A 24,563-nucleotide genomic window follows, 5' to 3' on the forward strand; every position below is an offset into this window, starting at 1 on the left:
TAGGCCTTTGAGTACCTCAGTTGGCTACCTGCCAGTTGTGGGCAAGTAGCCCTGGCACCCCCACCACCTCCCCCCTACCATCCCGCCTCTGAGAAAATGGGCTGGGGGTGGGATGGAGTCGGGGAACCGGCACACCAGTCGGAGGCACAAGATTCTATACCTGCCTGCCTCTGTGCCTGCCCCCATCGAGGGCTAAAAATCCAGCCTGAAAGCATTCAGTCATACCCAGGGAAAGAAGAAATTGCTCCCCACTATGTCCCTGAATATGTGTCTCTCTGGCAACTCTCTGTCTTAATATCTGTTTTTCTGTCTCTCTCCCTCTCTGTTTCTTACCTGTCTTTCTTTATCTAGTTTATCTTTCTCTCTATGCCTCTCTCTCTTTCTGTCTGTCTGTCCCCCTCTCTCTCTCTGTCAGTCTCTCTTTCTCTCTCTCCCTCTGTCTATCTCTCTTTCTCTGTCTGTCCCTCCCTCTCTCTGTCTGTCTGTCCCCCTCGCTGTCAATCCCTCTCCCCTCTCAGTCTGTCTCTCCTTCCCTCCCTCTCTCTCTCTGTCTGTCTGTCCCCCCCTCCCTCTCTATCTGTCCCCCCGATTGTCCTCTCTGTTCCCCCCTCCCCCTCTCTCTCTGTTCCCCACTACCCCTCTCCATCTGTTCCCCTCCCCCCTCTCTCTCCTTCTTGCTCTGTTCTTCTCCCCCTCTCTCTCTGTTCCCCTACCCCCCTCTCTCTCTCTCTCTCGCCCTCTCTCTCTGTTCCGCTCCCCCTCTCGCGGTTCCCCTCCCCCCTCTCTCCCTCTCGCTCTGTTCCCCTCCCCCTCTCTCTCTGTTCCCCTCTCCCCCCCTCTCTCCCTCTCTCTGTTCCCCTCCCCCTCTCTCTGTTCCCCTCCCCCTCCCTCTCTCTCTGTTCCCCTCTCCCCTCTCTCCCTCTCTCTCTGTTCCCCTCCCCCTCTCTTTCTCCCTCTCTCTCTGTTCCCCTCCCCACTCTCTCCCTCTTTTTCTGTTCCCCTCCCCCCCTCACCCTCTCTCTCTGTTCCCCTCCCCCCCCTCTCTCCTTTTTCTGTTCCCCTCCCCCCTCTCCCTCTCTCTCTGTTCCCCTCCCCCTCTCTTTCTCCCTCTCTCTCTGTTCCCCTCCCCCCTCTCTCCCTCTTTTTCTGTTCCCCTCCCCCCCTCACCCTCTCTCTCTGTTCCCCTCCCCCCCTCTCTCCTTTTTCTGTTCCCCTCCCCCCTCTCCCTGTTCCCCTCTCCCCTCTCTCTCTGTTCCCCTCTCCCCCTCTCCCTCTGTTCCCCTCTCCCCTCTCTCTCTGTTCCCCTCTCTCCATCTCTCTCTCCTCACCCCCACCTCTCTCCATCTCTCTCTGCTCCCCTCCCCCCTCTCTCTTTCCCTCTCTCTCTGTTCCCCTCCCCCCTCTCTCTCTCCTCCTCTCTCTGTTCCCCTCCCCCTCTCTCTCTCCTCCTCTCTCTGTTCCCCTCCCCCTCTCTCTCTCCCTCTCTCTGCTCCCCTCCCCCTCTCTCCCTTTCTCTAATCCCCTCCCCCATCTCTCTCTCTGCTCCCCTCCCCCCTCTCCCTCTCTCTCTGTTCCCCTCCCCCCTCTCCCTCTCTCTCTGTTGCCCTCCCCATCTCTCTCTCTGTTCCCCTCTCCCTCCCTCTCTCTCAGTTCCCCTCTATCCCTGTTCCCCTCCCCCCTCTCTCTCTTTGAAAGTGTTTCCTGCTAATCTTTCGTAATGATTCAATGAATGTTGGGTGTTTGAGACATTAAAATCTCACACTGATATTCACTACATCTTATACTCAGCTTGAAAGAGTTAACATTCGCAGCATTCTGCTCCTCCTCAAAACTGAGGTGCCCAATCCCAGCTATTTGTTTCTTTGACCTTTTGTGCCCCTTCTCCGATGCCTGGATATCATAACAGACGCAGGCCAGAATTGGACCCAGTCACCCTGGTGGAGCTAGAACAGCACTCTGACATCCGAGAATCACGTTGTGAGCAGCAAGTGGCACATCCTAAACAAACTGGCAGCACAGTGGGTGACCCAACAAGATGCCAAGTCTGCCATAATAAAAGCAAAATACGCCGGATGCTGGAAATCTGAAATAAAAATAGAAAGTGCTGGAAACACTCAGATGAAAGGTCGCTGACCTGAAACGTTAACTCTGCTTCTCTTTCCACAGATGCTGCCAGACCTGCTGAGTATTTCCAGCATTTCTTGTTTTTATTTCAGATTTCCAGACTCTGCAGTATTTTGCTTTTATCAGAGAAAACAGGTTATCCTGACCAACAGGTCTACGCCAGCGTTCATGCTCCAAACAAACCTCCTCCCATCTTTCTGCAGCTAACCCCAATATATCCTTCTATTCCTTTCTCCCTCATGTGCTTATCTAGCTTCCCCTTAAACACGTCTATGCAATTGCAGAATCCTCAGGAACAGAGGAATAGTGGGAGGTTATTCAGCCCTCACACCTCCCCCCACTTCACTGGGCCCAATCCTGATCCATCATTCAATTGGGTCATGGCTGATCTGTATCTTAACTCCCACCTACCAGCCTTGGTTCCATAACCATAATACTCTTGGTCATCTATTCATCTCAGTTTTGACATTTTCAATTGACCATCAGCCTCAACAGCTTTAGGGGATGAAGGTTCTGATTTCCACTACCCTTTTTACGAAGTAGTGCTTCCTAACATCACCCATGAAATTTAAGGTTATGCCCCTTTGTTCTGGATTTTCCTAGCAGAGGAAATAGTTTCTATCCACCCTGACAACCTTTTTGATCATCTTAAACAGATCATTCCTTCATGGAGGGAATATAATCAGGACCACAACAATATTTTTTAAAATTCATTTGTGGGATGTGGGTGTCTGTGGCTAGGCAGTAGTTATTGCCCATCTCTAGTAGCCCTTGAACTGAGAGGCTTGCTAGGCCACCTGGAGTCACATGTAGGCCAGACCAGGTAAAGACGGCAGATTCCCTTCCCTAAAGGACATTAGTGAACCAGATTTTTACAACAATCAACAATGGCTTCGTGGTCACCATTAGACCTAGCTTTTAATTCCAGATTTTTTTAATTCATTGATTCAGATTTCACAATCTGCCATTTTGGGATTCAAACCCATACCCCCAGAGCATTACCCGGGCTCTGGATTACTAGTCCAGTGACATTACCACTACGCCACCATCTCCTCTACTGGGGTCTGAACTGTTGCTCCAAGTGTTTTGGAGACCTTTTCAGACACAGTGTGAATACTCAAGATGTTTGACAAATTCTTTCAGGATCTTTTTCTCCTTTTGTTGAATTTTCTTTTGTTAAATAACATTTTTTGACTCTCCAAAAATATTGCGGAGTTAGTGTGAGGGATAGAGGACGTATCGACATTGAAGGTTGCACTGGGACCCAGTGGGACATGGTGGGAGATCGGGTCATACACCCCTCAATAAAACTGGAACTGCATGCCATTTAGAAGGCTCTATTGATGGATCAACAGTCCCTACAATTAAAGGATCCAGTCTACTAAAACATTCCAGGAATTGAGGTATCAGAAAATTATGCTCCGCCAGAATAAATGTTAATTCAGACAGGGTCCCTGGGATATAAAATTCAGGAGAGGGGTAAGAATACTCAAATCTCCACTGGACCCCACCATGGTAGATGTTGGAGCCACTTTAAATCCTGATACAATCATAGAATGGACAGCACAGAAGGAGGCCATTCGGCCCATTGTGCCTGTGCCAGCTCTTTGAAAGAGCTATCCAATCCAATCCTCTGCTCTTTCCCAGCAGGCCTGCAAATCTCTCCTTTTCAGGTATTTATTCAATTCAGTTTTCAAAGTTACTCTTGAATCTGCTTCAGGCAGTACATTCCAGATCACAATAATTCACTGCAAAAATAATTTCTCCTCATCTCCTTCTTGTTCCTTTGCCAATTACCCTAAATCAGTGTCCTCTGGTTACAGATTCTCCTGCCAGTGAAAAGTTTCTCCTTATATAGTCTATCAAAACCCTTCATAATTTTAAATGTCTCTATTAATAGCTCCACTTAACCTTCTCTGCTCTAAGGAGAACAATCCCAGGGTCTCTAGTCTCTCCACACAAATAAAGCCCCTGGTACCATTCTGGTAAATCTCTGCACCCGTCTCTCTGATCTAATCGTATTTGTGAAAAGTCTCTGCACTGGGCTCCCTTGTGAGTGGGCTCCCTCACAGACTCTGGGTTATCAATGATCTACTGTAATTATAATGGGAAATGTTCATTCCCACAGCAAAACCGGTGGCTCCGCCTCTCCAACCTTAATTAAGGATGTGGTGTTGTAACCATGGACACCATATTGAGGATAGGGAGCGGTGGTGGTGGGGGGGGTGCGGGGGGCGTTGTTTGATGGGCTGCGACTATAAAAATAACCAAAGCACAGAAAACAGGCAGCTGTTCTGGGATAATTAGGATCATCTGAGGGATCCCACAGCATATTCTCAACATCCGCCCTCCACAACCCAATATTTTGTCATCCCGCGTGCTAAGAGAAACATATTACTGTGTACGCTTCAGTCTCTGGGTGTACTGTCTTTCATTTTGACTCCACGACACCCTGAGCAAGGCCGAGGAGCCAACCTGTAACTAGCTAGGAGGGGGCAGGATTACAGGTCACCTAGTGGGAGGGGAGGGGTCAAAGTTGACGAGGTGATTAATTCGGATCTCTGGATTACAAATTCCAACTGCCAGTTGGGTCAACCGATTAAATGAGACTTGTCGACCTCGCTGTTAGCACCTCTGCGAGTTTGTAGGTTTTAGGTGTTTCTTACCGAGCTCAGCAGCCTGCGTCAGTCTGGAGTCCAAGAGGAACAGCGGCGTCTGTGAAGGTCATAACTTTGGAGTGTTCTATGACAGTTCCACAAGGGCCAACTCTGGATTCAGTTCCGCTACTCCACAGACCTGGAGGAGTGAAGTAAAAACTTGCATTGCTATAGCGTCTTTCACATCCTCAGGTTGCCCCAGAGCACTTTACAGCCAATGAAGCACTTTTCTGAAGTCACTTTTGTAGTCACTGTTGTAATGTAGTGAAGGTGGCAGCCAGGTTGCACACAGCAAGATCCCATAAACAGCAATGAAGGTATTGATCAGATCATCTGTTTTAGTGATGTTGCTCGCAGGATAAATATAGGCCAGGACACCGGGAGAACTCCCCCACTGCTCTTCTTTGAAGACTGCCTTGGGATCTTGTACATCCACCTGAGACGGTGGACAGAGCCTTGGGTTAACATCTCATCTGAAAGATGGCACCTCTGTCAGTGCAGCACCCCCTCAGTGCCTCACTGGGAGCATCAAGCCTGGGATTTGTGCTCAAGTCTACAAAGTGACACTTGAACCCACAGTCTCTGACTCCAAGGCAAGAGTGCTAACACTGAAACAAGGTTAAACATAGAAAATAGGAGCAGGACTAGGCCATTCGGCCCTTTGAGCCTGCTCCACCATTCATTATGATCATGGCTGATCATCCAACTCAGTAACCTGTTCCCACTTTCCCCCCATATCCTTGGATCCCTTTCGCCCCAAGAGCTATATCTAACTCCTTCTTGAAAACATACAATGTTTTGGCCTCTACTGCTTTCTGTGGTAGTGAATTCCACAGGCTCACCACTCTCTGGGTGAGAAATTTCTCCTAATCTCAATCCTGAAAGGTTTACCCCGTATCCTTAGACTATGACCCCTGCTTCTGGACTCCCCCACCATCGGGAACATCCTTCCTGCATCTACCCTGTCAAGTCCTGTTAGAATTTTATAGGTTTCTATGAGATTCCCCCCTCACTCTGCTGAACTCCAGCAAATATAATCCTAACCGACTCAATCTCTCCTCATACGTCAGTCCCGCCATCCCAGGAATCAGTCTGGTAAACCTTTGCTGCACTCCCTCTATAGCAAGAATATTCTTCCTCAGACAAGGAGACCAAAACTGCACAGAATATTCCAGGTGTGGCCTCACCAAGGCCCTGTATAATCCCTGCTCCTGTTCGCGAATCGTCTCGCTATGAAGGCCAATATACCATTTGCTTACCTTCAGCGACTGGTGTACGAGAACACCCAGGTCTCGCTGCATATTCCCCTCTCTCAGTTTATAACCGTTCAGATAATCTGCCTTCCTGTTTTTGCTACCAAAGAGGATAACCTCACAAATATCCACATTATACTGCATCTGCCATGCATTTGCCCACTCACTCAACTTGTCCAAATCATCCTGAAGCTTCTCTGCATCCTCCTCACAACTCACCCTCCCACCCAGTTTCGTGTCATCTGCAAATTTGTTCCCTCATCTAAATCATTCATATATATTGTGCACTGATCCCTGCGGTACCCCACTAGTCACTGCCTGCCATTCGGAAAAAGACCCATGTATTCCTATTCTTTGTTTCCTGTCTGCCAACCAATTTTCTATCCATCGCAATACTCTACCCCCAATCCCATGTGCTTTAATTTTACACGCTAATCTCTTATGTGGGACTTTGTCGAAAGCCTTCTGAAAGTCCAAATAAACCACATCCACTGGCTGGCCCTCATCAACTCTACTAGTTACATCTTCGAGGAATTCTAGTAGATTTGTCAAGCATCATTTCCCTTTCATAAATCCATGCTGACTCTGCCCGATTCTACCACTGTTCTCTAAGTGCTCTGCTATAAAATCTTTGTTAATGCACTCTAGAATTTTCCCCACTACCGACGTCAGGCTGACTGGTCTATAATTCCCTGCTTTCTCTCTACCTCCCTTTTTAAATAGTGGGGTTACATTAGCTACCCTCCAATCTGTAGGAACTGTTCCAGAGTCTATAGAATCTTGGAAGATGACCACCAATGCATCCACTATTTCTAGGGCCACTTCCTTAAGTAGATTATCAGGCCCTGGGGATTTATTGGCCTTCAATCCCATCAATTTCCCCAACACCATTTCTCTACTAATACTGATTTCCTTCAGTTCCTCCCTCTCACTAAACCCTTACTAAGGTTGGACCCAAGATTGCTTTGAGTAGTACCTGTCCCCCATTCATGAACTCACATCATCACTCATGGCCCCGCACTGCTGTACAGAAACCCTATATACCAGCAGTATCTTAAAGGGTCATCAGCCACCGGTCCAACTGGGGCTGGTATACTGTGAACACAGTCTTGGGAAAATTGTGCGTTCTTCTGTATTTGTTGATTCACTAACACTAAGATTTTGTTTTCCTTTGAGATGCTGACATTGTCTTTTGGAAGTTAGGAATGGGACCTCCAAGGGCTTGTCAATATTTACAGGGAGATCCACGGGAGCATGTCAATACTTGTTGGTGGCCGCTGGGCTCTGTTGATGTTTGCAGGGAGTCCATGGGACGTCAATACTGGCTCAAATATGAGGCTCCCCAGAGTCGAACAGCCTACTTGTTTTCCAGGCCCGATGTGAATAATGGCCATTTGGGCACTATGCAGGAGGCCAGAGACTTTGGAATTGTAGTGAAAGTAATATCTTCAGGAGACAGAGGAAGCAGGAGTGGTGGTGGTGGGGGGGGGGGGGGGGGGGGGGGGGGTGGGTGTTGGAGTGGGAGAAACATCGGGAAGAAAATGCAACGCACCCCTTGCGCTATTTTACAGTTAAAACAGTGATGACATCGACTCCGAGGGATTCCAGAGATGGCGAAGACTTGTTAAGAGATTTGAAGAATTGGATGACTTGCACAGATTGTGAATATTTATTCATCTGGAGGCAGTTTGACAATTCACAGTGAGACTGAAGCTGGTTGTAGATGGATGTTGGAAAAGCTAAAAGATTGGAGAATTTTCAGGGCACTGCCTGTATCCAACTGGATGGGCTATCAGTTTATACTGATCTCCTCCTGTAGGTCCTGCTTGAAGCAGATGTCACAACAATAACAACTTATATTTATATAGCATCTTTAATGTAATAAAACATCCCAAGGCACTTTATAGAAGCATTATAAAACAAAGTATTACACCAAGCCATAAAAGGAGATATCAGGTCAGATGACCGAAAATTTGGTCAAAGAGGTAGGTTTTAAGATGTGTCTTAAAGGAGGAAAGTGAGGTGGAGAGGCATAGAGGTGTAGGGAGGGAATTCCAGAGCTTGGGGCCTAGGCAACTGAAGGTGCGGCCAGCAATGGAACAGCGATTAAAATCAGGGATGCACAAGAGGCCAGAATTAAATGGGCGCAGATATCTTGGAGGATTGTGGGGCTGGAGGAGATTACAGAGATAGGGAGGGGCCATGGAGGGATTTGAAAACAAGGATAAGAATTTTAAAGTCAAGATGTTGCTTGACTGGGAGCTAATGTAGGGTCAGCAAGCGCAGGGGTGATAGGGGAACGGGACTTGGTGTGAATTAAGAGATGGGCAGCAGAGTTTTGGATGACCTCAAGGTTACAGAGGATAAGGTGTGGGAGACCATTCAGAAGTCCATTGGAATAGTCAAGTCTACAGGTAATGAAGGCATGAATGAGGGTTTCAGCGGTAGAAGAGCTGAGACAGGGCAGTCGAGCGATGTTTTGCAGGTGGAAATAAGTGGTCTTAGTGATGGCACAAATATGAGATCGGAAGCTTACCTCAGGGTCAAATGTGATGCCAAGGTTGCAAACAGATTGGCTTAATCTCAGACTGTTGCCAACGAGAGGGATAGAATTGGTAACTAGGGAATGAAATTTGTAGCGGAGACCAAGATCAACAGCTTCAGTTTTCCCAATATTTAATCGGAGGAAATGTCTGCTCATGCAGTACTGGATGTCAGATAAGTAGTCACATAAGTTTACACTTTTCTTGGTGACCTTGGCTCAGTAGTAGCACTACCACCCTGAGTCAAAAGGTCATACGAACATACGAATTAAGAGCAGGAATAGGCCACTCGGCCCCTCATGCCTGCTCCGCCATTCAATAAGATCAAGACTGATCTGATTGTAACCTCGACTCCACATTCCTGCCTAAACCCGATAATCTTTCACCCCCTTGCTTATCAAGAATCTATCTACCTCTGCCTTAAAAATATTTAAAATCTTTGCTTCTGCTGTCTTTTGAGGAAGAGAGGTCCAAAGACCCACGACCCCCAGAGAAAAAAATTCTCCTCATCTCTGTCTTAAATAGACAACCCCTTATTTTTCAACAGTGACCCCTAATTCTAGGTCATGGATTCAAGACCCACTCTGAGACTTAAGCACATAATCTAGATTGACACTCCAGTGTTGTACAGAGGGGGCGCTGTGCTTAGCATGTTCCATCCTTCAGTTGAGATGTTGAACCAAAGCTCTAGGGGAGCAGGAAGATCTCCCAGTGTCCTGGACAACCCTCAACCAACACCACCAAAAAGAGACAAACCGTCCATTCACCTCAACGTATTGCAAGTTCTCACTTTCTAGCTTGACCAATCACAATCTAATTCTGAGGGACATTTCTGCATTTTACTGAGGAAAGCAAAATCTTGATGGATTCCCTGTTTGCGATGGGTCGAGTGGAACAGTAATATAGGAGCTGGAGAGTAGCTAAAAGATCCAGAAAATATGGGCACTGGACTGAGGGGGTTTCATCAAAGCACCACCGAGATACACATTTCAGAGCCTTTTCTTTCCCAAACAAACAAAATATTTGGACCCTAAAAAGGATTGGTTTGGACAGGACAGGAAATGTAGCGTGGGTGAGAGAGATATAACTGTCAATCCTTGTCTGGCAGTTTCATAAAGTGGCAGGGGGTGGGGGAGATCGGCGAAGGTCGGGTGAGGGTGAGGGAAAGTCGGGGGAGGGTGAAGGAATGTCAGTGGGAATGAGGGACAGACTGGGGCAATGAGGGATGATTTAGGGGGTGAGGGAAGGTTTGGGTGAAGGAAGGGCGGGGGATGAAGGAAGGTCAGGGGTTAAGGGAAGGTTGAGGGAAAGTCAGAGGGTGAGGGGAGCTCATGGTCTTCAGTCATCTAATTGACATCAAAGGCCACTGAGATATGCAGAGGGGGGAGAAAGCTCAACTTTCGACTACTTGGCTGTTGCCTTCTCCTTGTTGAAGCTAAAGCCTTCGAGGGGAACTTGTATTCAGTATTTTAGACTTTGGCACTGTTAATGGCTTGGAACACAATATCAGCAGAATAGTGAAAGTGCAGGCCCAGGTGCTTATACAATAAGATCCAAGAATCTCTGATTATGCAGGAGATATGGTCGTCAGGGCAGTGCTGCAGTAACCTCACTCTGAGCTGTACTTGGGTCGAGAGTTGTTACAGTGTTCAATTAAAGTGACCTTGTATGTGTGAGCTGATGGGAGGCCAGGGATGTGCAGAAACTCCAGAAACACTTCTTCCATCACTACAAGAAGGGGGAAGGGGAACAACCGGGGCTCCAGCTCCATCAGTTTCTGTCTTCATCTTTTTTTCTATTTCTTTAAAGAAATTCCAGACATTCCTCATGTTGAAATGCTGAGACTCCACACTGGACAGGAGAATCCCTGACTCCCACCCATCAGTCCCTCTGAAGCAGCATTCAGTGACAATGTGGGAGTTCAGCTGCAGAACTGTGTTTAATTGCGACCTTTAGCCTTAAAGAATAGGGGCATTATTGCAACCAGATGCTAAATGTAAATGAAGTTTCTGGCTTGTTGACTATGTATCTAAACAGCCAGCAAAGCGTTATCTGATGTTGAGTTTATTATACTCATGGGCTGCTCTATCCAGTCAATAGAAAGTGAGAGAATGTTTCATTATATCAGGCAACCTTCACAGCGCAGTTCAGTTGTGCCATTGCATCGATTGTACCCATCCCCACCCCCACCCCGATAAAGACACAGAAAAGGCCAGTGACTCCTTTTTCACTATCAGTGCCTCCAACTCCCCATTAAGAGAGAAATAAGCTCATCTCAGTCACGTTGTTTCCGTCATGTCATAGGGTTGTTTTCATTTCCAGACCCATGAAGCGTTTGGCCTTGGATGTTACTGAATTTCTACACAGAGTGTTCGGGTGATTCGGCTGGGGACTCCCTATAGGTACAGCCGACAACACTGTTATTACACTGCAGCAGCAAGCTCAAGTAGTGCAGGGCACTTCTCTCCCCTACTGGGTGCACCTAGCACTCTTACTAGGAGCCTCCAATGTCTCTCTCTCACACATTCCTGCTCTTTTTTGCTTTTAGCTCCATTTTGCTGATACTGGTAAGCCCACTGAACCTCTGAACTTTTCCCCCAAATTCCAAATACTGTAGAAAAGAGAAGGCTGAGGTGCGACCTGGTAGAGATTTTAAAGATTATGAAAGGGCTTTGATAAGGTCGACGTGAAGATGTTTCCACTTGTGGGCGGAGTGACCAATACAGCATATGATAAGGCAGAAAAGGAAAGCATATGTCAGACACTGAGAACTCAATACTACAGAAAGCTGAGAGGAGTATAGAAAGTGGAGGGGTGAAATCAAAAAGGAAATTAGGAAAGCAAAGATTGGGCATGAAAGAATATTGGCAAGTAAAATCAAGGTGAACCCAAAGATGTTTTATCAATACATTAAGAGTAAGAGGATAACCAAGGAGAGAGTAGGACCCATAAATGACCAAAAAGGTAACCTATGTGTGGAGACGGAAGATGTGGGTATGGTTCTTAATGAATACTTTGCGTCTGTCTTTACAAAAGATGGGGATGACATTGTAGTTAAGGAGGAGGAGGGTGAAGCATTGGATGTGATAAACGTAGGGAAAGAGGAAGTATTAAGGGGATTAGAATCCTTGAAAGTGGATAGATCACCAGTGTTAGTGTCTAGGTTCTGTGAATGGATGTTAAATACCTAGTAGTTGGTAATAGGGTAAACAGGTGTTGGGTGTTGACTAATTAATTGTACTCAAATGTGTATATAAAGAACAGCCAGGCAGCACTGCCTGGGTGTTGTTAGGAATTAGCTCTGTGGCAAATAGTTTCCACCAAAGCATCCTAGTCTCAGTGATGTTGTCACAAACAGGCTTGGAAGTTTCTCTAACAACCATGGCTGGATGAAATGTACCCCAGCTGTGTAAAGAAGCCAGGGAGGAAATAGTAGAAGGTCTGACCATCATTTTCCAATCCTCACTGTCTACAGGTGTGTTGCTGGAGGATTGGAGGACTTCTAACATTATCTTTGCTTAAAAAGGGAAGGAGGGATAGATTGAATAATTACAGGTCAGTCAGTTTAACCTTGGTAGTGGGCAGGTTATTGGAATCAATTCTGAGACACAAGATAAATTGTCACTTACAAAGACCTGGATTAATCAGATAGTCAGCATAGATTTGTTAAGGGAAGGTTGTGTCTGACTAGCTTAATTGAATTTTTTGAGGAAGTAACAAGGAGGATTGATGAGGATAGTGCAGTTGGGTTTTAGGAAGGCTTTTGACAAGGTCCCACATGATAGACTGTTTAAAAAAGTAAAAGCCCATGGGATCCAAGCAAATGCAGCAAGCTGTATATAAAATTGGTTCAGTGGCAGGAAACAAAAAGTAATTGTTGATGGGTGTTTTTGCAACTGGAAGGCAGTTTCCAGTGAAGTTCTGCAAGGCTCAATACTAGGTCCCCTGCTTTTTATGGTATATACTAATGATTTGGATGTAAATGTAGGGGTAATAATCAAAAAACTTACAGATGAGACAAATTGGCTGTGTGGTTGATAGTGAGGAGGATAGCTGTAGACTGTATGAAGATATCCACGGACTGGTCAGATGGGCAGAAAAGTGGCAAATGGAATTTAACCCAGAGAAGTGTGAGGTGATGCATTTGGGTAGGTCAAACAAGGCAAAGGAATACACAATAAATAGGAGAATACAGGTGTAGGGGAAGTGAGGGACCTAGGAGTGTATATCCACAGATTGCTGAAGAACAAACAAAGAACAGTACAGCACAGGAACAGGCCATTCGGCCCTCCAAGCCTGCGCCGATCTTGATGCCTCCCTAAAATAACACCTTCTGCACTTCTGTTGATAAGGTGGTTAAGAAGGCCTATGGAATCCTTTCCTTTATTTGAGGTATAGAATATAAGAATAGGGAGGTTATGCTGGAACATTATAAAACATTAGTTAGGCCACAACTTGAGTGCTATGTGCAGTTCTGGTCACATCATTACAGAAAGGATGTAATTGCACTGGAGAGGGTACAGAGAAGATTTGAGTTTGTTGCCAGGACTGGAAAATGGCAGCTGAGGAAAGATTGGATAGGCTAGGGTTGTTCTCCTTGGAACAGAGGAGACTGAGGGGAGATCTGATTGAAAAGTACAAAATTGTGAGGGGCCTGGATAGAGTGGATGGGAAGGGCCTATTTACCTTAGCAGAGAGCTCAGTGACTTGGGGGCATAGATTTAAAGTGATTGGTAGAAGGATTAGAGGGGAGATGAGGAAAATGTTTTCACCCAGAGGGTGGTGGGGGTCTGGTACACCATCTGTAAGGATGGTAGAGGCAGAAAACTTCATCTCATTTAAAAAGTGCCTGGATGAGCACCTGAAGAGTCGTAACCTGAAGGGCTATGAACCAAATTCTGGAAAGTGGGTTAAGCTGGGTGGCTTTTTTTTCAGCTGGCAGACACGATGGGCCAAGTGGCTTCTTTCTGTGCTGTAAACTTTCTATGATTCCATTCTAATTCTAGGGGCCATCAATATCATACAGTCACTAACAAATCCAATAGGGAATTCAGGAGCAACTTCTTTACCTGGAGAGTGGCTAGAATGTGGAATGTGCTGATAGGGTGAGATGAAGAGGGGTGGCAGAAGGCTTGTGTGGAGCAGAAGCACCAACATAGACCAGTTGGGCTGAATGGCCTGTTTGTGCTAAATGTTCTATGCTAATTCTATGTAATCCTCATTGCAATCTTCCTCCTTCCTACATCCTCATTGACTCCTACTCCAACTGATTATCCAGGGCCTTAAAGCTGTGAAACCTTTAATTCCCTCAATTCCTTTCCTTCTGTAATCTCCAGGCTTTTAACACTGTTCCTTGATCTCTACTTCCCCATTCATCTTGTCTGCCCTCCACTCCTTTTGTCTTTTGGTGGTGTCTCTTGTTATTGGCCTCACCCATTCAATTTGGCATTCTCAATAACGCAATGATTGAAGAGCCTCTGCCAATCTAAGGGGTGAATGCACCTTGGGGTATGTTACTGAGCCATACAGACTAGAAGTTAGTGTTGAGTTAGCTGATCTGAACCAGGCAGCAGTTGGGAAGCCATCATCTCTGAACTAGGGTGAAGGAAAGAAAAAAAGGTTCAAGCTGTGTTCCTGCTCTTGATAGCACTCGAGGGAGTTTTAGAGAATAGGGCTGAGTTGGCTGACTCATTATCTACCTCCACCATCAGTGCACTGTGTACAATCTACTGGATGCACTGCAGCAACCTACCAAGGATGCACTGACAACACCCTTGAGTCCACCAATTAGAGAACGCCATCGCCTTTAAGTTCTCCTCCAAGTCCCACGCCATCCTGAATTGCATTTTTCACCATTCATTCATTCATTGTTTTTGTGGAGGGGAGTATAATATCCTTAAATTAACTGCCTTAGGCCATTGTCAGGGACCCATTGTTACCAGGCCTACAAGGGTTCAAGAAGGCCCATCGGGGTAACTAAGAGCCAGCAATGCCCACATCCCAAGAAGAGACAAGTTGGAAGAAGGGAGGCAGAAGCCACCGAAGGCCAGAGTCAGAGGCTTACGGGAAGAGATGAGACTGAAGAGGGATCTGAAGACGAGGACTTTAATTCAATGTTGCTCACGTACGCTGGCAGTCCAAACCCGAACCAGACACCAATTACATAAACCTGATAACCAAACTATTTAGCACCAACAACCCCCCACAATGTCTACCATGACTACTTCAGGGTTTTCATTGTGTATGTACCAGAGATATGATCAACCAGGGAGTCACTCGCAGCAAACTCCAGCTTTAAATATCCTGGCAACATGTGAACAGGCAACAAAAAGACCATTATACAGTGAGAGGCCAACAGCTGGAACCAATAAGCAGAAGAGAGCTGGGTAGACATGAGAACGGCACTTGCTGGAGAAAGAAGGGAAACAGCAAGCTGTGTTTATCCGTGAGCTGGCTGGGAGAGTGGGACTGATTCCCCGTCTGCTCCAGGCCTGAGCTTGGGAATGATACACAGCTTGAGGCTCAACAGCATTGTCGCTGTGCTGAACACTCTTTCCACTAGTTTGTTTTCTGCCTGTTGTTTTTATTACTGCTCCCCTCTGCTTCCCTAGGCAGTGGAGGTACAAGTGAGGTATGATAATGTGTAATGTGGCTGTGTGGGACGGGGACGGGGAAGTACAGTGGGATGGAAGGATTCGTAATTTTTGTTTCTACTCTTGGGGGGCCTGGGTGTAACCTCCTTACTTTAACATTCCAACATGCCTTATGTGCATCATTATAACACTCCCCGATATACCCCACCCACCTCACTATAATACTGTCTGATATACCCCACACACCCCTGGGCTAATACTTATCTGATCTCCACACTCGTGGACATATCTTGCTGTTTCATGTGAAATATTGAAAGTAATTGGCTGTCTCACTGTAATACTCCTGCAGCAAGAGACAAACAGTCCCATGTCCCACACAAACTCCAATTTATTTATGGAATTTGCAGACCATCATGTGTGGGAACTGAATCCATCCAGAAAATGTCAGGGAAGTCCCATAAATAACTCTTCGAGGACGGTCGTTGCTCGAGGTAGGTGTGGGACGGAGGCTGCTGTCAATTTCTACTCTTCCATATTATATTTGGCTTGGCTCTCCATCGGTAACTGCTTTGCAGCCTGACTGGTTTTACCGGAATGTTCCTATTACAGTCAAATCTCACTAATAACAATGACTTCCTCACTTAAATAACTGAGCTGGTCTCAGAGCCAGCTCCTGAGTTTGGAGTTTCTGCATATACTGGAACTGCTCCACCGTAAACTTGGATGAAATTGGAGCGAGGGTTTGGTGAGAGACCATAAGATGCTTGTAAGAAAGAAAGGATTTCTATAGGGCCTATCACAACCTTATGATGTCCCAAACCGCTTTATGGCCAATGAAATTCTTTTGAAGTATAGTCACTGTTGGAATTTAGGAATCACAGCAACCAATTTGCATGCAGCAAGGTTCTAATATCAATGTGACAATGGCCAGATAATCTGTTGTTTAGTGACGTTGGTTAAGGGATTAATATTGGCCAGGACACTGGGTATAACTTTCTTGTTCTTGGAGATAGCACTGTGGGATGTTTTACATCCACCTGAGTGGACAGACAGGGCATTGGTTTAAAGTCTCATCCGAAAGTGCATAACAATGCAGTTTGACTTGCTTGTTACACTACTATAATCTCCAGCAGTCTGTTTAATCTGACTTGCCAGCTACTTATTCCCCAGCCTAGGGTATGTGATGGCTACGTAGATGATGATTTACACCAGGTTCCACAGTAACTTTACTGAAACATATGCTATTTTAGGTAAAACTTCATTATAAGAAGTGATAGCTTTTCCATTAATGCACTTCAGGGTAGTGCTGAGGGAGTGCAGCACTGTCGGAGCTGCTATCCTTCAGATAAGACGTTAATCCAAGGCTCCATCTGTCCTCTCAGATGGATGTTAAAGATCCCATGGTACCACTTCAAGAACAGCAGGGGAGTTCTCCTGGCATCCTGGCCAATATTTATCCCTCAACCAACAATCACTGAAACAGATCATTATTGCATTGCTGTTCGTGGGGTCTTGCTGTGTACAAATTGGCTGCTCTGGTTTCTACATAACCACGGTTACACTTCAAAAGTACTTCATTGGCTACAAAGCACTTTGGGATGCCCTGAGATTCTGAAAGGCACTACACAAATACAGGTCTTTCATTTTGTGACGCAGAGGGGAACAACATATTAGAGAGAGCATTACAAAGTGATAAGGGGTGTGTTATAGACTAATTTATAGAGAAAGGGACAGGATACAGCTGCTTGGCTCAGTCGATAGCATTCTTGCTTCTGACTTGGAAGGTTGGGGGTACAAACGAAAGTAGGATAAGACTTCAGCGCAGTACTGAGGGAGTGCTGCACTGTCGACGGGCTGCTTTATAAATTAGATGTTCATCCGCCTGTGGATGTAAAATATCCTATGGCCCTATTCAAAGACGAGCACAGGATTCTGTATGTTCAATACAGTGGGGCGGCACAGTGGCGCAGTGGTTAGCACCGCAGCCTCACAGCTCCAGGGACCCGGGTTCGATTCCGGGTGCTGCCTGTGTGGAGTTTGCAAGTTCTCCCTGTGTCTGCGTGGGTTTTCTCCGGGTGCTCCGGTTTCCTCCCACAAGCCAAAAGACGTGCAGGTTGATAGGTAAATTGGCCATTATAAATTGTCACTAGTATAGGTAGGTGGTAGGGAAATGTAGGGACAGGTGGGGATGTTTGTTGGGAATATGGGATTAGTGTAGGATTAGTATAAAATGGGTGGTTGATGTTCGGCACAGACTCGGTGGGCCGAAGGGCCTGTTTCAGTGCTGTATCTCTAATCTAATCTAATCTAATCTAATATTCAACCAAATCTATTTGCTGCTGCTTGTGGGATCTTGCTGGGTTCAAATTAACAGCTTTGTTTGCTTAGATAACAGTGACTGCACTTTGAAAGGAGTAATCTATCAGGAAAGCACGCTGGGACATCATAGGGAATTATAAAAATGTAAGATCTTCATTTACGTTAAAAAAACACATCATGTTAGTGACAGGACATTACAGATAAAGGCAGACAAGTAGAGAAAGACAGGTAATAGAGGCAGAGCCACTTAGACAGAGGGCATGTTATAGAGAGATATGACGTTATAGACAGAGAAACACAGACACAGAAGGCAAATTATAGAGACTGGCATTTATAGAAATGGGCACAGGGACAAAGGGCATGTGATAGAAAGGGGCACTGAAACCAAGGACAGGCTATACAGAGGGATGCAGAGACAGAGGGCAGGCTATGCAGAGGGACGCAGAGACAGAGGGCAGGCTATACAGAGGGACGCAGAGACAGAGGGCAGGCTATACAGAGGGCAGGCTACACAGAGGGACGCAGAGACAGAGGGCAGGCTATACAGAGGGACGCAGAGACAGAGGGCAGGCTATACAGAGGGACGCAGAGACAGAGGGCAGGCTATACAGAGGGACGCAGAGACAGAGGGCAGGCTATACAGAGGGACGCAGAGACAGAGGGTAGGTTATACAGAGGGACGCAGAGACAGAGGGCAGGTTATACAGAGGGACGCAGAGACAGAGGGTAGGCTATACAGAGGGACGCAGAGACAGAGGGTAGGCCATACAGAGGGATGCAGAGACAGAGGGTAGGCTATACAGAGAGACGCAGAGACAGAGGGTAGGTCATACAGAGGGACGCAGAGACAGAGGGTAGGCTATACAGAGGGACGCAGAGACAGAGGGTAGGCCATACAGAGGGACGCAGAGACAAAGGGTAGGCCATACAGAGGGACGCAGAGACAGAGGGTAGGCCATACAGAGGGACGCAGAGACAGAGGGTAGGCCATACAGAGGGACGCAGAGACAGAGGGTAGGTGAGACAGAGGAACGCAGAGACAGAGCTTAGGCTATACAGAGGGACGCAGAGACAGAGGGCAGGCTACACAGAGGGACGCAGAGACAGAGGGCAGGCTATACAGAGGGACGCAGAGACAGAGGGTAGGCCATACAGAGGGACGCAGAGACAGAGGGTAGGTGAGACAGAGGAACGCAGAGACAGAGCTTAGGCTATACAGAGGGACGCAGAGACAGAGGGTAGGCTATACACTTCCCAGCTATACCTTTGAGAACCACAATCACTGTGTGTCTTATCAGTAAGTGCTATACTGAGTGACCGATAGCTGCTATCTGTTAAAGATGGAGATATCAGCAATATGTTATGTCAGATAGAGATAGAGAGAGGGATGACAGCGAATCAACACCGAAACACCAACAGGAGGTACTGCTCAGTGTTTGGGATGACAGAAGGAGGAGACTCATCCGAGCAGAGGTTCTGGGACCTTTCAACTGATCTTCATCTCAGTATTTATTCACAGAACAATTTCTTAAACTCCTTTAACGCCTTTTCCTTTGGAGGATCACAATGAGTCAGAGAGCTGCCAGCCTGGAAACAGCTGCTTCCCTGGCTGCTGCTGCTGGATCAGCTCTGAAAGGAGAGAGGATTTGAATTGCTGACTTTTTTAAATCCATTAAGTAATTTTTAAGGAACTTAATGGTAAACAGGAGCAGACAGGTCTCCCCAACGAACATAGAAAACCAGCAACCTGCATCCACTCTACACAGCAGCATGGCCAGGGACAGGAAGCAGTTCAGTGTATAACCTTCATCAATTGTATAGTGCCTTACATGACCTCAGGACATCCCAAAGTGTTTTAAAGTCAATTAAGTACTTTTTGAAGTGCAGTCACTGTTGAAATGTAGGAAACGCAGCAGGCAATTTGTACACAGCAAACTCCCACAACAGCAATGAAGTAAATGACTAGATACTCTGTTTTAGTGTTGTTGGTTGAGGGATAAATATTGGTCAGACGATTTTGCTCCTCTTCTTCAAAATATTGCCCTGGGATCTTTTACAACCACCTGAGAGGGCAGACGGGGTCTTGGTTTAAAGCCTCATCCAAAAGACAGCACCTCCGGCAGTGCAGCACTTCCCCACTGAGGTGTCAGTCTGCATTTTGTGCTCAAGTCCCTGGAGTTTCGTTTAGTTTAGAGATACAGCACTGAAACAGGCCCTTCGTTCCACCGAGTCTGTGCCGAAAAAAAAAGAACACTAATCCCATATTCCTACCACATCCCCACCTGTCCCTATATTTTCCCTACCACCTACCTATACTAGGGGCAATTTATAATGGCCAATTTACCTACCAACCTGCAAGTTTTTTGGCTGTGGGAGGAAACCGGAGCACCCGGAGGAAACCCACGCAGACACAGGGAGAACTTGCAAACTCCACACAGGCAGTACCCAGAATTGAACCCGGGTCGCTGGAGCTGTGAGGCTGCGGTGCTAACCACTGCACCACTGTGCCCTGAGAGCTTAAACTCCTGATTCAGAGGCGAGAGTGCTTTCCACAGAGCTATGGCTGACACATACAGTTAACAGCACTCCCTGGTAACTCAGTGGAAGAATTTTTTAAAAATTCATTTCATGGACGTCGCTGGCCAGGCCAGCACTTGTTGCCCATCCCTAATTGCCCTTGAGAAGGTGGTGGTGAGCCGCTTTCTTGAACCATTGCAGTCCATCTGGTGTGGGTACACCCACAGTGCTGTTAGGAAGAAACCAGGATTTTGACTCAGCGACAGGGAAGGAACGGCGATATAGTGCCAAGTCAGGATGGTGTATGGCTTGGAGGGGAACTTGCAGATGGTGGAGTTCCCACACACCTGCTGCCCTTGTCATTCTAGCCAGTTGAGGTCGCAAGTTTGGAAGGTGCTGTTGAAGGAGCCTTGGTGAGTTGCGGCAGTGCATCTTGGAGATGGTACACACTGCTGTGATCGGTGGTGGAGGGAGTGAATGTTTGTGAATGGGGTGCCAATCAAGTGCGCTGCTTTGTTCTGGATGGTGTCGAGCTTCTTGAGAGTTGTTGGAGCTGCACCCATCAAGGTAATTTGAGAGTATTCCATCACACTCCTGACTTGTGCCTTGTAGATGGTGGACAGGCTTTAGGGAGACAGGAGGTGAGTTACTCGCCACAGGCTTCACAGTCTCTGACCTGCTCTTGTAGCCACAGCAGTTATGTGGCTGCTTCAGTTTAATTTCTGGTCAATGGTAACCCCCAGGATGTTGATAGTGGGAAATTCAGTGATGGTAATGTCATTAAATGTCAAGGGGAGATGGTAGATTCTCTCTTGTTAGAGATAGTCATTGCCTGGCACTTGTGTGGCACGAGTGTTACTTGCCCCTTATCAGCCCAAGCCTGAATGTTGTTCAGGTCTTGCTGCATGAGGGCACTGACTGCTTCGATATCTGAGGAGTTGCAAATGGTACTACACATTGTGCAATCATCAGCGAACATCCCCACTTCTGACCTTATGATGGAGGGAAGGTCATTGATGAAGCAGCTGAAGATAGTTGGGCCTAGGACACTACCCTGAGGAACTCCTGCAGTGATGTCCTGGGGCTGAGATGATTGGCCTCCAACAACCACAACCATCTTCCTTTGTGCTCGGTATGACTCTAAGCAGTGGAGAGTTTTCCCCCCGATTCCCATTGATTTCAATTTGGCTAGGGCTCCTTGATGCCACACTCAGTCAAATGCTGCTTTGATATCAAGGGCAATCACTCTCACCTCTTCAGTTCTTTTGTCCATGTTTGGACCAAGGCTATAATGAGGTCAGGAGCCGAGTGGCCTATCCAGTGTGCTAATGAACCATAGTGAGCAGACAAATCCCCAGGTCAATCCTGCCTTGTACTAAGTTAGTCTAGCCAGCTGTTGGTACCACAATTGGTTTAACCCTGATGCCCCAGTGGTGGGCTAACTAACCAATGCCCACATCTGGGCTCACACGTGAAGATCAGCCACTTAGGCATGGGAGCAGAAGGCAGCCAGTTTTCACCTTCTTTTGCCTTGCACCATCATCCCTTTCATCATTGAATCACTCCTGCCCTCCACCCTATCATAAACCTTCCATTTTATTCTTTCTCTGCCCCTGCATACCCCACCCCATCGGCTCTCTATCTGCTTCAAATTTGTTATCTTCAACATCTTTCAGTTCTGACTAAACGTCATAGACTTGAAATGTTATCTTCAAAGATGCTGCCTGACCTGCTGGGTTTTTTCTAGTATTACATAAAATTACACAGAATTTACACATAAGCAGGCCATTCAGCCCAACTGGTCCATGCTGGTGTTTATACTCCACTTGAGCCTCCTCCCACCCTACCTCAGGTCACCCTATCAGCATAACCGTCTGTTCCTTTCTCCCTCATGTGTTTATCCAACTGCCTCTTAAATGCATCTATGCTATTCAACTCAACTACTCCCTGTGGTAGCTGGTTCCACATTTTCACCACTCTTTGGGTAAAGAAATTTCCCCTGAATTCCCTTGGATTACGTTTATTGGTGACTCTCTTACATTTATGGCCCATAGTTTTTTATTTCAGATGTACAACATCTGCCGACTTTTGCTTCTGTATTTTGTGACATGTTCAGTTGGAACTGTTTAGGTGAATCACTGGACATAAAAACATGAGAAATAGGAGCAGGAGTAGGCCATTCAGCTCCTTGAGCCTGCTCCACAGTTCAATATCATGGTTGATGTTCTAACTCAAATCCACTTTCCCGCCATATCCCCATATCCCTGGAGTCCCACAGTGTCCAAAAATCTATCAAGCTCAGTCTTGAATATAATCAACGACTCAGCATCCACAACTCTCTGAGGTAGAGGACGCCAAAGATTCACAACATTCTGAGTGAAGAAATTTCTCCTCATCTCAGTACGAAATGGGTGACCCTTTATCTTGAGGTTGTGACCCCCTACTTCTAGACTTTTCAATCAGGGGACACATCCTCTCAGCATCCACCCGTCAAGCCCTTTAAGAAATTTATACATTTCAATAAGATCACCTCTCATTCTTTGAAACTCTAGTCAGTATCGGCCTAATGAGGTGTATCTCTGCTGCTGTCTGCCTGGCTTTCTTTATTCCAATCCTGACACTAATAGAACACAAGCTGCAGCCAGTAGAATCTGTCCTGTTTTACAGTTTTCTAGCACTCAGTGTACTTATACTTCAGTTAAAGCCACCCATTAGCACTCCCACCAGCAAAATGAGTGCACATCGCAGAGGTCACGGGATGATTACTGATATCACTGCTTAATTATAGAACAGAGAGAATGCAGTGAGATAGAGGGAATGATACAAGTGGAGCTCAGGGAATGAGATCTGTATATTGTATGAGAGAATCTGAAGAATGGAATACACAGGGGGAAGTATTGTGTAGAATGTTATAGAATCTGCAATGCAGAAACAGGCCATTCAGCCCAACAGGTCCGTGCTGGTGTTTATCTTCCACATGAGCCTCCTCCCAGCCCTCTTCATCTCATCCTATCAGCATATCCTTCTATTCCTTTCTCCCTCATGTTTATCTAGCTTCCCCTTAAATGGATCCATGCTATTCACCTCAACTTGTGGTAGTGAGTTCCAGATTCTAACCACTCTCTGGGTAAAGACGTTTCTCCTGAATTCGCTATTGGATTTATTGGTGACTTTTTTTTATATTTATGATCTCTATTCAGTTCTCCTCCACAAGTGAAAACATCTTCTCTACATCTGCCCTACCAAACCTTTAAAGAGTTCTGACAGGTCAGCCTTCAGCCTTTTCAAATTTCCGTTTTTAAAATTTATTCATGGATGTGGGCGTTGCTGGCCAGCATTTATTGCCCATCCCTAATTGCCCTTGAGAAGGTGGTGGTGAGCTGCCTTCTTGAACTGCTGCAGTCCATGCGGGATGGGTACACACACAGTGCTGTTAGGGAGGGAATTCCAGGATTTTGACCCAGCGAAAGTAAAGGAACGGCGATATAGTTCCAAGTCAGGATGGTGTGTGGCTTGGAGGGGAACTTGCAGATGGTGGTGTTCCCATGCACTTGCTGTCCTTGTCCTTCTAGAAGGTAGAGGTTCTGGGTTTGGAAGGTGCTGTCTAAAGAGCCTTGGGGCATTGCTGCAGTGCATCTTGTAGATGGTACACACTGCAGCCACTGTGCATCGGTGGTGGAGGGCGTGAATGTTTGTAGATGGGGTGCCAATCAAGCGGGCTGCTTTGTCCTGGATGGTGTCGAACTTCTTGAATGTTGTTGGAGCTGCACCCATCCAGGCAAGTGGAGAGTATTCCATCACACTCCTGACTTGTGCCTTGGAGATGGTGGACAGGCTTTGGGAAGTCAGGAGCCAAGTTAATTGCCACAGTATTCCTAGCCTCTAAACTTCTCTTGCAGTCATGGTATTTATATGGCTACTCCAATTCAGTTTCTGATTAATGATAACCCCCAGGATGTTGATAGTGGGGGATTCAGCGATGGTATCACCATTGAATGTCAAGGGGAGATGGGTAGATTCACTCTTATTTTAGATAGTCATTGCCTGGCACTTGTGTGGTGTGAATGTTACTTGCCACTTATCACTCTAGTCAATATAGGCCTAATGAGGCGTATCTCTGCTGCTGTCTGCCTGGCTTTCTCTCTGATGATAACCTTGGGTGTAAAATGGGCATTAACCATACCAATATAGCAGTGGGATTACCTGTGCTCAACCTGTGCCGGCACTCGTTCCACTGCTAAATCTATAGGGCACTTTTCTTTTTAAGCGTGTTGGGTGGATGCCTGAAACAGGCAATGGGCCCCTCTAAATATGTAAATTAGGACACTGAGCCCACCTGGCTCAGAATTCGTCAGCGGCTGTTAATGAAAGGCATGTTTAAGAATGCTTTGTATTTTTTAAATCATTCCTGTGGAACCGGTAGTGTCCACTGCGGTCACAATCCGTACCCTCCTGTAGCATGCCCGAAAGGACCCCCTCCCCCCCAACAAGGACTTACTTGATGGCCTGTGCCAATGAGAGCTGACATTGATCTCATTGCTGGGGTGAACTGCCTAT

The 24,563-nt window shown here is 46.5% G+C and overlaps 1 protein-coding gene across 5 annotated transcripts in view; it reads right to left on the reverse strand.

Annotated features, from left to right (window-relative positions):
* The window catches only part of LOC137355679 (KN motif and ankyrin repeat domain-containing protein 2-like), a 129,121-nt gene that overhangs the window by 59,573 nt on the left and 44,985 nt on the right, over positions 1-24,563 (reverse strand). For 3 of the 5 annotated variants that reach the window (XM_068021101.1, XM_068021092.1, XM_068021093.1), the window contains exon 2: positions 4,791-4,920. The exons of the other annotated variants lie outside the window; for them this stretch is intronic. The gene's annotated coding sequence lies outside the window, so the exon portion shown is untranslated. The remainder of the gene's footprint in view (positions 1-4,790; positions 4,921-24,563) is intronic. 5 annotated transcript variants of the gene reach the window in all.

The sequence above is a fragment of the Heterodontus francisci genome, chromosome 43 (assembly GCF_036365525.1).
Source record: "Heterodontus francisci isolate sHetFra1 chromosome 43, sHetFra1.hap1, whole genome shotgun sequence".
In the NCBI taxonomy this organism is placed as follows: Eukaryota; Metazoa; Chordata; class Chondrichthyes; order Heterodontiformes; family Heterodontidae; genus Heterodontus; species Heterodontus francisci.